This window comes from Macaca nemestrina, chromosome 8 (assembly GCF_043159975.1).
Source record: "Macaca nemestrina isolate mMacNem1 chromosome 8, mMacNem.hap1, whole genome shotgun sequence".
Classification (NCBI taxonomy): domain Eukaryota; kingdom Metazoa; phylum Chordata; class Mammalia; order Primates; family Cercopithecidae; genus Macaca; species Macaca nemestrina.
In genome coordinates, this window is record NC_092132.1 from 128250926 (window position 1) to 128268233 (window position 17308).

The window sequence follows — 17308 nt, forward strand, 5'->3', positions numbered from 1 at the left end:
GGTGTGAATCACCATGCCCAGCCTCCTCTGAGGATTTTTCTACAAGTATCTACTTTATCAGAGTTCCTAATAACGTTGAACTTTAAAAAGAAAAGAATTGAGGTCTCAATTCATTTGCTGACTCTCACAAGGGCCTTTGAAAGCTTGCAGATGTGTTTATTTCCTGTCTTCTTAACTTCCTCCAAACACCACCAACAACAGCAACAACAACAATCAAACAAACAGCTCTGCAGACCGAGGGGCCCTTAGTGAAGGTAACTCTATGAATGAAGTCCATTGGTTGACCTCCCATCATATGAAAAGGTCAGGTTTTGAATCCCCAGGTACCCCCTTTCTATTATGTCCAGGCTCTAGAGCTAAAGAGAAAAGACGCAATCTGACCTTTAAGAAGCGCACAGCCTATAAATTAATAGTTTCAGGGAAGTGAACTATTTGAATATGCAGCTTGAAAAGTGTAAATAGGGTGCAGACAGCCACAAAGGAGGGGCGCTTGAATCCACTAGGCCGAGCAGCAGTGAGTGACAAGCACTGTGGGAGCTCAGAGCTGCCTTTCTCTCCGAAGGTGTCCCACTGCCTTTGAACAACCTATACTCATTTCCTGGAGGTTCCTTAGACCCTCATCATAGAGGGATCCACCCAGGGCTAAGACTGTGGGGAGGCAAATTTTAAGGGGGCTCCAAAACCTCAGTCATCAAAATTAATCTTGTAATAGTGTGTGTGTGTGTATACACACATATATATGTATAAATATATATGTTTAAATATATGTATATGTATATATGCATATATATGGCAAGCCATGGACTATTCACCAGCTGCCTGGTTTTATAAATAAAGTTTTATTGGAACCAACATCAGGATTAGGGTGGGGGGTGGGGTGAGTGGGAGAGGGTCATGAAAGTACAAGTTCAGATTTTGTCTTTATTTATAATTGCGATATTTGGATCACCATGGTTTTTTTTTTTTTTTTTTTTTTTTTTGGTATTTTGTCATTTTATTTATTTATTTTTCTGAGATGGAGTCTTGCTCTGTCGCCCAGGCTGGAGTGCAGTAGCATGGTCTCCGCTCACTGCAACCTCCACCTCCTGGTTTCAAACTATTCTCCTGCCTCAGCATCCCGAGTAGCTGGGATTACAGGCACGCACCACCATGCTTGGCTAATTTTTTTATTTTTAGTAGACATAGGATTTTACCATATTGGCCAGGCTGGTCTCAAACTCCTGACCTCAAGTGATCTGCCCGCTTCGGCTCCCCAAAGTGCTGGGATGAAAGGCGTGAGCCACTGCGCCCAGCCTGTTTTGTCTTTTTAAATTATTATGTTAAAATTGTATATTGTCTTTTTACATTTTTATTAAATTTTATTAAATTAAAATTTTATATTACTTGTCTTGATTTTTGAGTTTTTGGTGGCCCTGTACATTTGGTGTCCAAGGCGAGAGTCTCCCATGTCGCTCGGTCATCCGGGCCCTGGGTCTACTCCTACTGTCTCTCAGGTGTGTGTGGTCACATCTGAGTCACAGGTTGAACATGGCTGAGACAGCTGCTATGTGCCTAGAACTCCACAGTATAGTAAGATCTATGCCTAAAAGGAACAGTTACTTGGAGAGAAAACAATACTAAGTTACTATTTTATATTTGGTAGTTAGGGAAGACCTCTGAGAAAGAGACATTTGAAGTAATCTCACACCTAGAGAAAAGTTACAAGACCTGCCCAAACCTCAGTATATCTTCCTAGATTCAACAACTCGTAACATTTTTCCATTTTTGTTTCCCTTCCCCTGGCCCACTCCATGCACACACAAACACATACGGTGTGTATGTGTGTACACACACATTACCTTAAAAGTAAATAAAAAGTTAAATGTGAAAGATAGTAGTTACTGGCACATCTTAGAATCTTCACAGGCATAATAAAGAGAAGAGACTGAAGACTAAGGAGAGAGAGGTAATCAACAATGGTCTGGAGTCTTAGAAGAAATGAGAGATGAAATTGAAGACTCACTTGGAACGGGGTTCTGGAAGGAGAAGGGACTCTTTCTTCCTTGCAAGAGGAGTGGAAAGAGATGGGTATAGTGGCAGGTAGGTCTATGGATTTAGTGGTAGGAAAGTGAGGCCATTTTGGTCCGGTGGGCTCTACGTTATAAAATAGGAGTAAGGTAAGATTATTATCTGAGGGTAGAGGGAGATTTAGAGAAGGTAAGAGACCACTTTTGTGGTGAAGAGAATAAAAGTTCCATTAGAAAAGCACAGAAACAGTGTTAAGTGGTCTTGATGCCCATTTGATGTTGGTGATCAAGAATTTAGTGCCAGGCATGGTAGCTCATGCCTGTAATCCCAACACTTTGGGAGGCCGAGAAGGGAGGATCACGTGAGGTTAGGAGTTTTGAGACCAGCCTGAGCAACATAATGAGATCCCATCTATTCAACATTAAAAAAAAATTAGCCAGGTGTTATAGTGTGTTTATAGTCCAAGATACTCAGGAGGGTGAGGTGGGAGGATTGCTGGAACCCAGGTGTTTGAGGCTGCAGTGAGCTGATTGTGCCACTATACTCCAGCCTGGGTGAGACAGCAAGACCCCATCTCTAAAATAATAATAATAATCATTTAAAGAGCTACACGTATGCCAAGTTGTGCTGGAGGCATGGTACAAGTGAGAGAAAGCAAATTGGTGGCCTCATCAGGGCTGGAGTGCCACAGAGGAAGAGCAGTGCTTCGGAGGAGAGAGGATAAATGGCATGCCCAACCATGGCATCTGAGCAGGGTATTGCCTTCACGCCCACATTCCTATGACTGGTTAGCCTGATACTCTGAACCAGTGATTGGAGGCTGGTATACCACAGCCAGGGAAGGGAATTGCTTTGGTAAATTTATGATCTGGAGGAGGAGGCTTCCCTGACAACAGAAGGAGTTAACAGAACTCGCTCTCCTTTTTCAGCCTTTGGAGGTTATCTGTATTTTTATTTGTAATAACAATAATGTTATTCTATTTCTCATACACATATAAGTGTTTATGTCTTTCTTTGAAGAGCTTAAAATATTTCCCAAAGATGATATTGTTCATCTTTAACAAGGAGCGAAGAGTGTAAATTGATCATTTTCAAGTGGGGAAATTCAGCATTGAGACAACTTGCCCGATGTTACCGAGCAAAACAGTTCCAGAGAGGGGGAAAGAACCCAGACATTCAGCGTTTTAGTGTCTATTTACCAGCTCATGTTTCCATGGAGAAAAATTCAGAGAACTCCAAACAGATGCTGAGCCCACATTCTATTCCTGAAGATACATGTGGACTGTGTTCATCAAGGTTTGCAAAGCTTTCAGAGAGCTAGGAATGACTTTGGTGGGGGCGTGAAAGACGAGGTAATTTTTAGTTCAATTTTGGAAAGCATCCCATCCCACTTGGTGAGAAGCTGAATTCAGTGTCAGTTGGGTGTTTCCTTTTTTTCTATTTTTTTTTTTGAGTTTCTTTTTTTATTATTATTATACTTTAAGTTCTAGGGTACATGGGTACAATGTGCAGGTTTGTTACATACGTATACATGTGCCTTGTTGTTGTGCTGCACCCATTAACTCATCATTTACGTTAGGTATATCTCCTAATGCTATATCTCTCCCCTCCCCCCACCCCACGACAGGCCCTGGTGTGTGGTGTTCCCCACCCTATATCCAAGTGTTCTCATTGTTCAATTCCCACCTATGAGTGAGAACATTCAGTGTTTGGTTTTCTGTCCTTGCAATAGTTTGCTCAGAATGATGGTTTCCAGCTTCATCCATGTCCCTACAAAGGACATGAACTCATCCCTTTTTATGACTGCATAGTATTCCATGGTGTATATGTGCCACATTTTCTTAATCCAGTCTATCATTGATGAACATTTGGGTTGGTTCCAAGTCTTTGCTATTGTGAATAGTGCTGCAATAAACATACATGTGCATGTCTTTATAGCAGCATGCTTTATAATCCTTTGGATTTATACCCAGTAATGGGATGGCTGGGTCAAATGGTATTCCTAGTTCTAGATCCTTGAGGAATCACCACACTGTCTTCCACAATGGTTGAACTAGTTTACAGTCCCAACAGCAGTGTAAAAGTGTTCCTATTTCTCCACATCCTCTCCAGCACCTGTTTCCTGACTTTTTAATGATTGTCATTCTAACTGACATGCGATGGTATCTCCTTGTGGTTTTGATTTGCATTTCTCTGATGGCCAGTGATGATGAGCATTTTTTCACGTGTCTGTTGGCTGCATAAATGTCTCCTTTTGAGAAGTGTCTGTTCATATCCCTCACCCACTTTTTGATGGGGTTGTTCGATTTTTTTTCTTGTAAATTTGTTTAAGTTCTTTGTAGATTCTGGATATTAGCCCCTTGTCAGATGGGTAGATTGCAAACATCTTCTCCCATTCTGTAGGTTGCCTGTTCACTCTGATGGTAGTTTCTTTTGCTGTGCGGAAGCTCTTTAGTTTAATTAGATCCCATTTGTCAATTTTGGCTTTTGTTGCCATTGCTTTTGGTGTTTTAGACATGAAGTCCTTGCCCATGCCTATGTCCTGAATGATATTGCCTAGGTTTTCTTCTAGGGTTTTTATGTTTTTAGGTCTGACATTTAAGTCTTTAATCCATCTTGAATTAATTTTTGTATAAGGTGTAAGGAAGGGATCCAGTTTCAGCTTTCTACAGATGTCTAGCCAGTTTTCCCAGCACCATTTATTAAATAGGGAATCCTTTCCCCATTTCTTGTTTTTGCCAGGTTTCTCAAAGATCAGATGGTTGTAGATGTGTTGTATTATTTCTGAGGACTCTGTTCTGTTCCATTGGTCTATATCTCTGATTTGGTACCTGTACCATGCTGTTTTGGTTACTGTAGCCTTGTAGTATAGTTTGAAGTCAGGTAGTGTGATGCTTCCACTTTTGTTCTTTTGGCTTAGGATTGTTTTGGCAATGCAGGCTTTTTTTGGTTCCATATGAACTTTAAAGTAGTTTTTTCCAATTCTGTGAAGAAAGTCATTGGTAACTTGATGGGGATGACATTGAATCTATAAATTACCTTGGGCAGTATGGCCATTTTCACAATATTGATTCTTCCTATCCATGAGCATGGACTGTTCTTCCATTTGTTTGTGTCATATTTTATTTCGTTGAGCAGTGGTTTGTAGTTCTCCTTGAAGAGGTCCTTCACATCCCTTGTAAATTGGATTCCTAGATATTTTATTCTCTTTAAAGCAATTGTGAATGGGAGTTCACTCATGATTTGGCTCTCTGTTTGTCTGTTGTTGGAGTATGGGAATGCTTGTGATTTTTGCACATTGATTTTGTATCCTGAGGCTTTGCTGAAGTTTCTTATCAGCTTAAGGAGATTTTGGGCTGAGATGATGGAGTTTTCTAAATATACAATCATGTCATATGCAAACAGGGACAATTTGACTTCCTCTTTTCCTAATTGAATACCATTTATTTCTTTCTCCTCCCTGATTGCCCTGGCCAGAACTTATAACACTATGTTGAATAGGAGTGGTGAGAGAGGGCATCCTTGTCTTGTGCCAGTTTTCAAAAGGAATGCTTCCAGTTTTTGCCCATTAAGTATGATACTGGCTGTGGGTTTGTCATAAATAGCTCTTATTATTTTGAGATACGTCCCATCAGTACTTAATTTATTGAGAGTTTTTAGCATGAAGGCTGTTGAATTTTGTTGAAGGCCTTTTCTGCATCTATTGAGATAATTGTGGTTTTTGTCTTTAGTTCTGTTTATATGATGTATTACATTTATTGATTTGCATATGTTGAACCAGCCTTGCATCCCAGGAATGAAGCCAAGTTGATCATGGTGGATAAGCTTTTTGATGTACTGCTGGATTCGGTTTGCCAGTATTTTACTGAGGATTTTTGTACTGATGTTCATCAGGGATATTGGTCTAAAATTCTCTTTTTTTGTTGTGTCTCTTCCAGGCTTTGGTATCAGGATGATGCTGTCCTCATAAAATGAATTAGGGAGGATTCCCTCTTTTTCTATTGATTGGAATAGTTTCAGAAGGAATGGTACCAGCTTCTCTTTGTACCTCTGGTAGAATTCAGCTGTGAATCTGTCTGGTCCTGGACTTTGGTTGGTTGGTAGGCTATTAATTATTGCCTCAATTTCAGAACCTGATATTGGTCTATTCAGGGATTCAGCTTCTTCCTGGTTTAGTCTTGGGAAGGTGTATGTGTCCAGGAATTTATCCATTTCTTCTAGATTTTCTAGTTTATTTGTGTAAAGGTGTTTATAGTATTCTCTGATGGTAGTTTGTACCTCTGTGGGATCAGTGGTGATATCCCCTTTATCATTTTTTTATTGTGTCTATTTTATTCTTCTCTCTTTTCTTCTCTATTAGTCCTGCTAGCAGTCTATCAATTTTGCTGATCTTTTCAAAAAACCACCTCCTGGATCCATTGATTTTTTTGAAGGGTTTTTTGTGTCTCTATCTCCTTCAGTTCTGCTCTGATCTTAGTTATTTATTGCCTTCTGCTAGCTTTTGAATGTGTTCGCTCTTGCTTCTCTAGTTCTTTTAATTGTGATGTTAGGGTGTCAATTTTAGATCTTTCCTGCTTTCTCTTGTGGGCATTTATTTAGTGCTATAAATTTCCCTCTACACGCTGCTTTAAATGTGTCCCAGAGATTCTGGTATGTTGTATCTTTGTTCTTATTGGTTTCAAAGAACATCTTTATTTCTGCCTTCATTTCATTATGTACCCAGTAGTCATTCAGAAGCAGGTTGTTCCATGTAGGAACAACATGTAGTTCCAGCAGGAAACTTCCATGTAGTTGAACAGTTGAGTGAGTTTCTTAATCCTGAGTTCTAGTTTGATAGCACTGTGGTCTGAGAGACAGTTTGTTACAATTTCTGTTCTTTTACATTTGCTGAGGAGTGCTTTACTTCCAACTATGTGGTCAATTTTGGAATAAGTGTGATGTGGTGCTGAGAAGAATGTATCTTCTGTTGATTTGGGGTAGAGAGTTCTGTAGATGTCTATTAGGTCCACTTGGTGCAGAGCTGAGTTCAGTTCCTGGATATCTTTGTTAACTTTCTGTCTCATGGATCTGTCTAATGTTGACAGTAGGGTGTTAAAATCTCCCATTATTATTGTGTGGGAGTCTAAGTCTCTTTGTAGGTCTCTAAGGACTTGCTTTATGAATCTGGGTGCTCCTGTATTGGGTGCATATGTATTTAGGATAGTTAGCTCTTCTTGTTGAATTGATCCCTTTACCATTATATAATGGCCTTCTTTGTCTCTTCTGATCTTTGTTGGTTTAAAGTCTGTTTTATCAGAGACTAGGATTGCAGCCCCTGCTTTTTTTTTATTCTCCATTTGCTTGGTAGATCTTCCTCCCTCCCTTAATTTTGATTCTATGTGTATCTCTGCACATGAGATGAGTCTCCTGAATACAGCACACTGATGGGTCTTGACTCTTTATCCAGTCAGTGTCTTTTAATTGGAGCATTTAGCCCACTTACACTTAAGGTTAATATTGTTATGTGTGAATTTGATCCTGTCATTATGATGTTAGCTGGTTATTTTGCTCATTAGTTTCTTCCTAGCATTGATGGTCGTTACAATTTGGCGTGTTTTTGCAGTGGCTGGTACTGGTTGTTCCTTTCCATGTTTAGTGCTTCCTTCAGGAGCTCTTGTAAGGCAGGCCTGGTGGCAACAAAATCTCTCAGCATTTGCTTGTCTGTAAAGGATTTTATTTCTCCTCCACGTATGAAGATTAGTTTGGCTGGATATGAAATTCTGGGTTGAAAATTCTTTTCTTTAAGAATGTTGAATATTGGCCCCCACTCTCTTCTGGCTTGTAGAGTTTCTGCCGAGAGATCTGCTGTTAGTCTGATGGGCTCCCCTTTGTGGGTAACCCGACCTTTCTCTCTGGCTGCCCTTAACATTTTTTCCTTTATTTCAACTTTGGTGAATCTGACAATTATGTGTCTTGGAGCTGCTCTTCTTGAGGAGTATCTTTGTGGCATTCTCTGTATTTCCTGAATTTGAATGTTGGCCTGCCTTGCTAGGTTGGAGAAGTTCTCCTGGATTATATCCTGAAGAGTGTTTTCCAACTTGGTTCCATTCTCCCTGTCACTTTCAGGTACACCAATCAGATGTAGATTTGGTCTTTTCACATAGTCCCATATTTTTTGGAGGCTTTGTTCATTTCTTTTTACTCTTTTTTCTCTAAACCTCTCTTCTCACTTCATTTCATTCATTTGATCTTCAATCACTGATACCCTTTCTTCCAGTTGGTCGAATTGGCTACTGAACCTTGTGCATGCATCATGTAGTTCTCTTGCCATGGTTTTCAGCTCCATCAGGTCATTCAAGGTCTTATCTATGCTGTTTATTCTAGTTAGCCGTTTGTCCAATCTTTTTTTTTAAGGTTTTTAGCTTCTTTGTGATTGGTTTGAAAATCCTCCTTTAGCTCGGAGAAGTTTGTTATTACTGATCTTCTGAAGCCTTCTTCTCTCAACTTGTCAAAGTCTTTCTCTGTCCAGCTTTTTTCCGTTGCTGGCAAGGAGCTGCGTTCCTTTGGAGGAGAAGAGGCGTTCCGATTTTTAGAATTTTCAGCTTTTCTGCTCTGGTTTCTCCCCATCTTTGTGGTTTTATCTACCTTTGGTCTTTGATAATGGTGACATACAGATGGGGTTTTGGTGTGGATGTCCTTTCTGTTTTTTAGTTTTCCTTCTAACAGTCAGGACCCTCAGCTGCAGGTCTGTTGGAGTTTGCTGGAGGTCCACTCCAGATCCTGTTTGCCTGGATATCAACAGCTGAGGCTGCAGAACCACAAATATTGCAGAATGGCAAATGTTGCTGTGTGATCATTCCTCTGGAAGCTTCATCTCAGAGGGGCACCTGGCTGTATGAGGTGTCAGTTGGCCCCTACTGGGAAGTGCCTCCCAGTTAGGCTACTCGGGGGTCAGGGACCTACCTGAGGAGGCAGTCTGTCCATTCTCAGATCTCAAACTCTGTGCTGGGAGAACCACTACTCTCTTCAAAGCTGTCAGACAGGGACGTTTAAGTCTGCAGAAGTTTCTGCTGCCTTTTGTTCAGCTATGCCCTGCCCCCAGAGGTGGAGCCTACAGAGGTAGGCAGGCCTCCTTGACCTGTTGTGGGTTCCACCCAGTTCGAGCTTCCAGGCTGCTTTGTTTACCTACTCAAGCCTCAGCAATGGCGGGTGCCCCTCCCCCAGCCTTGCTGCCACCTTGCAGTTTGATCTCAGACTGCTGTGCTTGCAGTGAGTAAGGCTCTGTGGGTGTGGGACCCTCTGAGCCAGGTGCGGGATATAATCTCCTGGGGTGCCATTTGCTAAGACCACTGGAAAAACGCAGTATTAGGGTGGGAGTGACCCAATTTTCCAGGTGCCGTCTGTCATGGCTTCCCTTGGCTAGGAAAGGGAATTCTCTGACTCCTTGCACTTCCCAGGTGAGGCAATGCCTCACCCTCTTCGGCTCATGGTCTGTGGGCTGCACCTGCTGTCCTGCACCCACTGTCCGACAAGCCCCAGTGAGATCAACCTGGTACCTCAGTTGGAAATGCAGACATCACCCGTCTTCTGCATTGCTCGCACTGGGAGCTGTAGACTGGAGCTGTTCCTATTTGGCCATCTTGGAACCCACAGCAGTTGGGTGTTTTCTTGGTGGAGATTCTCTATCACACCATGTCAGCCCAACCTCCGTGCCTTTCCCGTGGAATCATCCCTTTCTACCCATTCTGTTTTATCTTTCTCTTCCATTATACAGATTAGCCTGGCCGCTTCTTTGAGAGACCCTCTTCCCAAAAACCTTCCCCTGAAACTTAGCCCTGGTGGTCTCCCTTTTTGTGTGCCCTCTATGCATTTTACTAAAGGACATAAATTTGTAGACCTCTGTATTAGTCCATTTTCATGCTGCTGGTAAAGACATACCCAAGACTGGGAAGAAAAAGAGGTTTAACTGGACTTACAGTTCCACATGGTTGAGGAGGCCTCAGAATCATGGCCAGAGGTGAAAGGCACTTCTTAACTGGTGGTGGCAAGAGAAAAATGAGGAAGAAACATAAGCAGAAACCCCTGATAAACTCATCAGATCTCATGAGACTTATTCGTTATCACAATAATGGCACAGGAAAGACCAGACCCTATGATTCAATTACCTTCCCCTGGGACCCTCCCACAACATGTGGGAATTCTGGGAGATAAAATTCAAGTTGAGATTTAGGTGGGGACACAGCCAAACCATATCACCCTCCTAGGGTATAGTTGGAGGTGGGGTCAAATTAGTGGTATGCTATGAAATGTTTAAACAGTGAACTCTTATTTAAAAAAAAAAAAAAAAAGGAAGCCCTGATTTGTAGGGTTTTCCAATTTTCATGGTGTAAATCCTCCCAACAAGCAACTAACATGATTGGTTGCAAGCTACCAATACAACAATACTGAACCCCGAGTTTAGAAGGATTGTGCCTAATTGGCTCTAGTGAACCTGTACGAGCTGTCCCCAGTGCCCCAGTGGTGTCTTAAAGATACATATTGTGTGCCTCACAGATTCTCTTGGCTTTCTTCATCTTCTGAACTCACAGCTGCTCTCTCCACCCCAGTTGCTACCATTGACTCCGTGTGAGCTGTATGGTCTTCCCAGCTGAGGTTGGCAAAATTCCTATCCTGAGTACCCTATTTAAAACTGATATTCATCATCCACTCCACATTCCTTATTCCTTCACTCAGTTCTAGTTATTTCACACCACTTAAAACTTTCTACCATATGGTATCATTTATTTATTCATTACATTTATTACTTTTTAAAATCTGCATCTCCAAATGGAATGAAAGTTCAAGAGGACAGGGATTTGTTTTTTGTTTTGTTTAATGATGTACCACAAATGCTTTGAACAGTGCTTTTTTTTTGAGATGGAGTCTGGCTCTGTTGCCCAGGCTGGAGTGCAGTGGCGTGATCTCAGCTAACTGCAACCTCTGCCTCCCGGGTTCAAGTGATTCTCCTGCCTCAGCCTCCTGAGTAGCTGGGACTACAGGTGCACGACACCATGCCTGGCTAATTTTTTGTGTTTTTAGTAAAGACAGGTTTTACCCTATGACCCAGGCTGGTCTCGAACTCCTGAGCTCAGGTGATCCACCCACCTCCACCTCCCAAAGTGCTGGGATTACAGGCATGAGCCACCATGCCCAGCCTGAACAGTATTTTTGAATAGAATAGGTGCTCAATGAGTATTTGTTGAATGAATGAATGAATGAATGAATGAATGAGTGAATGAGATACTATGGCTTCTACTTTCTCATTTTTTACCAAGCACCTAGGATGGTGCAGTTAGTTCAGATCTAAACAAATATTTGTTGATTGATTGCTTTTGAGAGGTTAGAGAGGAGCTGTTGACAACTAAAGTGGGAACAGACAGTTTCCTTAGTTTCTGAAAGGGCTCTCACTGAACAAGCCCACAATTCTTCAGCTGGGAAAATCCAGTGCCTTCTCAGTATCAGAGAGCTTGGCAAACAGTTTTTATTCACAATGTGATTAAAGCATTATCTGAACACCCTCCCTCCCCCCGCCACCCCCCTGCACCAGGATTGGGAGAAAGAATTCACTGAGATCTCATCAATTTAAATCGTGCTCAAGAAGCAAAAATCAACCTGTCATCCTTAAAACTCACTTGGGCATGCACATCGAACTGTTCAATCCTACAGAATCTGCCTGCTACTGAACTGACTAGATCTGGTGATTGGGAATACTGAATTTACTTCACACAACCCCAGTAGAATATCCGAGGACCCGCCTGGCTGGAAAGCAGGAGAGCTGTGCTTTCCTTAGATGAGAAGTGGGGAAAATGAGGGATATTCTCAGAATGAATTAGTAATTTTTGTTTGTAGGGTTTTGTGCTTATTCTGATGCAACATTTATTGCAGGTCTCCTATTAGCTTAGTGGCCCCAAATGCCTGTGGGGAAAAAATTATTACCTCAGTTTTACACATGAGGAAACAGGCTCATATTGAGGCTTTAAAGTGCTTATATCTATTAGCTGTTGCTGTGTAATAACCACACCAAAAGTTAGAGGCTTAAAATTACCGCCATTTATTCATTTCTCAATTGGCTTATCAGAAATTTATGCTGGGCCCAGTGAATGGTTCTTCTGTTTTTTTAATATATAAAATATATCTATAATATATATTATATATATCTATAATATATAATATATCTATAATATATATTATATATATCTATAATATATAATATATCTATAATATATATTATATATAGCTATAATATATAATATATATTTAATATATTATATAAAATATATCTTATATATAGTATAAGATATATATTGTGTATAAGATAATATATATTATCTTATATATATTATATATTATCTCATACATAATAATATATATATTTTCATATATATATGAGATGAGATCGGTCTCATTATGTTGCCCAGGCTGGCCTTAAACTCCTGGGCTCAAGCAGTCTTCCCGCCTTGGCCTCTCAAAGTGCCTACCTTGAGTACCCTATTTAAAACTGATATTCATAGTCCATTCCATGTTTCTTACTCCCTCACTCAGTTCTAGTTATTCCACAGCACTTGAAACTTTCTAACACACAGTATTATTTATTTATTTATTTGAGACAGAGTCTTGTTCTGTTGCCCAGGCTGGAGTGCAGTGGCACGATCTCAGCTCACTGCACCCTCCATCTCCCAGGTTCAAGCAATTCTCCTGCCTTGACCTCCCGAGTAGTTGGGCTTACAGGTGTGTGCCACCACACCTGGCTAATTTTTGTCTTTTCAGTAGGGATGGGGTTTCGTCATGTTGGCCAGGTTGCTCTCAAGCTCCTGACCTCAGGTGATCCACCTGCCTTGATGTTCCAAAGTGCTGGGATTACAGGTGTGAGCCATTGCGCCTGACCCATATCATTTATTTATTCATTAGATTTATTACTTTTTTCTCTGTGTCTCCAAATGGAACAAAAGTTCAAGAGGGCAGGGATTTGTTTTCTGTTTTGTTTAACGATGTACCCCAAATCCTTTGAATAGTACTTTTGAACAGAGTAGGTAGGGATTACAGAGTAGTAGGGATTACAGGTGTGAGCCACTATGCCTCGTTGGTTCTTCTGTTCCTCATTGGTCTCTCTTATGCACCTTCAATCAGCTGCAGAGTATTCTCACCATTGGCTGGGTTAATGGGGGCAACTGGGCTGTGTGTTCTTCCTCATCCAGCAGGCTAGCCCTGGCTCATTCACATGGTAGCAGCACGACTCCAAAAGAATGGATCTCTTGAAGTGTAGGCTCAGCACTGGCACATAACCACAACTGCTTCCTTCTCTTGGTCAAGGAGGTCACAAGATTTAAGAGGTAGGGAAATAAATTCCATCTCTCAGTGAGAGTGGCTGCAAAGGTACGTAACGAGGCACTTTACTCCAGAGAGGAGTGAAGAACCCACCAAAAAATACCATAGTGCTTGGCTAGCTGAGGGCTTTTGCAGTTATCCTGTCTTCTACTGGACCCTCCTTTTCTGAATTTCTAATGCATTATGGTCTTTGACACCCCATTTAGTTAACTGCGTTGTATGTTATGCAGTAATTGATGAATGAGTTGCTGACCACCATCTCAGCTTTGGACCACACTGGAAAGCCTTTCCCCTTCTTCCTTCTTCTTCTCTAACCCCATCATCTCCCTCCTGGCCACTAGCATGCGTCTTAGCCTTATATTGTTATTTCTAAGAATAGCGAAGTTATAGGAAGTAGCTGTGACCACAGAGAGCTAGTGACCTGCTTATACCATTCTCAAGTTTCCAGCTTCTTGGCATGAGTCCCCTATGGCCTTAAGTTAACCCACAGTTTAGGTTGAATATTTCTATAGCATAGGCAGATTATTTAGAATTGACATGGGCTTAGGATATGCAATGAAAGAGGGAGAAAGTAATTTCTGAATTGCTGGTAAGGGGAAATTTGACAGTAAATGAATTAAAAACATTTTTTCTATTATGGAAAGCCTCAGGTATGGAGTCTAAACTGGATTTGAGTTCATCGTTTACCGGCTATGTATTCTCACGCAAATAATATATTTAAACTTAGTTTCCCCATCTATAAAAAGAAGAAAATAATATGCACCTATACAGTTGTCAAAAATAAATGAAATAAATATATGTAAGACTCCCAGCACACATGAAATGTTTAAAACCACTTTGTTTCTTCTCTCTCCACAAGGAATCCTCAAATTTCTACCTTTCTCATTTTAAATGCTACATTAGAAAAATTTGACTCAGATAGGGGAAAGTTCCTGCAGGGGGTCTCTGAATGATAGTGATGTTGAGTGTTTAGGTTGAGAAGCAAGGTGCCACTCTGGGAATTCTACGTGCAAATCACAGAGCATCTCAAGGATGGGGTAAGCAGGCCTCCAGTGAATAAATTACAAAGCAACACTCCAGGAGTCAGTGTTAGCTCAGACTCTGTGTCCCGGCTGACCAGTTCTAGACTATTCTGGGCTCCTCCTCAATGAATGGTAACCCTCTCTCCCTGGGTGTTCTGAGAACCATGAGAGAGAGGCCATCAGCCAAGCCTTAGGGTCCCCTGCAGGACGAGGAGGGAGGGGAAGAAAAGGAAAGCAAGAGAGAGTCTGAGGCAGAAAAGAGGACAAGCCAAGAACCCAAAAAAGGAAAGAGTTGGAATTGGCACCATGTGGTGATCTGCAGTTTACAAAGCTACATAGACATTGGAGCTTATTCCACACCTCACTCCCTCCCTCTTTTTTTTTTTTTTTTTTTTTTTTAGACAGAGTCTCGCTCTGTCACCCAGGCTGGAGTAAAGTGGCACGATCTCGGCTCACTGCAACCTCTGTCTCCTGGGTTCAAGTGATTCTCCTGCCTCAGCCGCCTGAGTAGCTGGGATTACAGGTACACACCACCACACCTGATACATATATATATTTTGTATTTTTAGTAGACACAGGGTTTCATCATGTTAGCCAGGCTGGTCGTGAACTCCTGATGTCAAGTAATCCACCACCTCGGGCTCCCAAAGTACTGGGATTACAGGCATGAGCCACTGTGCCCAGCCATATTTCCCCCATTTTTTAGATGAGGAAACTGATATTCAAAATGTGTAAGTGGCTTTACCAAGATCACATAGCTAGTAAATGGCAAAGACAGAACTTGACCTCAGCTCTCCTGATTTCCTGCCTGTACGCCTGGTGGGGCATTGCACATATGTTGTTAGGGAGAGGTTGGAAAAGGGCCACCCACGTTGTTGCAAGAGTCACTAACCGTGTCACAGGCCACTTAGGATAAAGAGCAGCTGTTCGTTTGTGGCCCATATATGCATTTAATCATTACTTGGTGACTTTTATTGTCTAAAGGTGGAAAATAAACAGGCAATTATAAACAGTGTGATAACTGTCAGCAGAGTCACATGTTTCTAGGAGAGTAAATTGGAGGCAACCACCTAATCTAGTTTGGTGGCAATCAGATAAACTTCCTAGTGCCAGTGTCATCCAAGCAGCGAGCTGGAGGACACGGGTGGTGAGGTGAGGTGAGGAGGTTCTAGGAGAAAACACTGGATACAGAGGCTCGAGAAAGCAGTATCTAGAAACAAAGTGAAATGAGGTTGGGAGTTGGCTCTGGAGAGGAAAGCAAAGTTCATAGGTTAACAAGCTTTGCAATCCAATTAGATCATTGGACTTCAGCCCGAGGGCAAAGCAAAGCCCTCAGGGAAATCACTGGATTCGATATGCATTTTGGACAGTCATTCTTGCTGCAGTGTGAAGAATGGATTGGCCAGGGACAAGACTAGAGGCTGAGAGACTAGGAGGAAGCTTTACCCTAATGCAAGGAAGAGGTGTTGCAATCATCTCCAGCTTCCTGTTTCTCGCAGTTTTGGAGGCTGAGAAACTCCAAATCAAGGCACCAGCAGATTTGGTATCTGGTGAGGGCCCACTTCCTGGTTCAGAGACCACCGTCTTCTTACTGTGTCCTCAGGTGGCTGAAAGAGCTGCGGAGCTCTCTGGGGTCTCTTTTTTTAAGGGCACTCACTAATGCCATTATCAAGGGGCCACTCCTATAACTTAATTACCATCCGAAAGCCCCACCTACGAATACCATCACATTGGGGGTTAGGATTTTAACACGTGAATTGAGGTGTTAACACAAACATTCAGTCCCTAACAAGACACTTATAGGCTGGAACCAGGGATGGAAAGAAATAGATTGTTTGGCAAGGGATTAATATGGCCCAGCAGCTAGAACCTGGTGATTGCTTGGATATCAGTGGGGAGGTGTGTGTGTAGGAAAATGGGAGCATAAAGGCCCCATCTGCTGAGGGAAGGAACACTGGAGTGGAGCAGGCTTTTCAGAGTGAGACAAAGAGGTCCAGAGAAAGAAGCTCAAGTTGGGATGTAATGATACCAAACAATATTTTCTCGACACTCACTATGGGCCACGTGCTGTTCACTCACTGTCTCCTTTCATTCTCACAATAATAACTCACATTTACTGAGCCCTAGTATCGCAGGCCGGTAACAGGCCATGCCAATAACTTTATATGAATTGACTTATTTACCCAGTTAATTAATGAGATGGGATCTCTTATTATCCCTCATTTTACAGATCAAGAGGTGGAGGTTCACAGAGATTAAGTAATTTATCTCAGCTCCATCACTAATAATAAGCCAAGACATGAACCAGGGACTGGGTGTGGTGGCTCATGTGCATAATCCCAGCACTTTGGGAGGCCAAGGCAGGTGGATTACCTGAGGTCAGGAGTTCAAGACCAGCCTGACCAATATGGAGGAACCGGATCGCTACTAAAAATACAAAAATTAGCTGGGCATGGTGGTGGGCAGCTGCAATCCTAGCTACTCGGAAGGCTGAGGCAGGAGAATTGCTTGAACCCAGAAGGCAGAGGTTGCAGTGAGCCAGAATGAGGCCACTGCACACAAGCTGGGCAACAGAGTAAGACTGTTAAAAACAAACAAACAAAAAACTTGAACCAAACCATTTGGCCTAGAACGCTTACTTTTAATCACTTACTATATTGCCTCTTCATTGAGTATTCGGGGCCTATGGGATCTCCAGGACAACAGGTCTAGTGGGTAGTAAGAAAGAAATACAAACTAGGAATATAGATTTGTGATTTATCAACAAGCCATGGGAGTCAATGAACTGTGCAAGTTAAGAAGGAGGGGAACTGGGCCTGGCGTAGTGGCTCACGCCTGTAATCCCAGCACTTTGGGAGGCCGAGGTAGGCAGATCACCTGAGGTCGGGAGTTGGAGACCAGCCTGACCAACACGGAGAAACCCCGTCTCTACTAAA

The 17308-nt window shown here is 42.0% G+C and overlaps 1 long non-coding RNA gene across 2 annotated transcripts in view; it reads right to left on the reverse strand.

Annotated features, from left to right (window-relative positions):
• The window catches only part of LOC105482033 (uncharacterized), a 56228-nt gene that overhangs the window by 32752 nt on the left and 6168 nt on the right, over window positions 1–17308 (reverse strand). For both annotated transcript variants that reach the window (XR_987352.2, XR_011606555.1), the window contains exon 2: window positions 9963–10021. This is a non-coding gene — a long non-coding RNA (uncharacterized lncRNA). The remainder of the gene's footprint in view (window positions 1–9962; window positions 10022–17308) is intronic.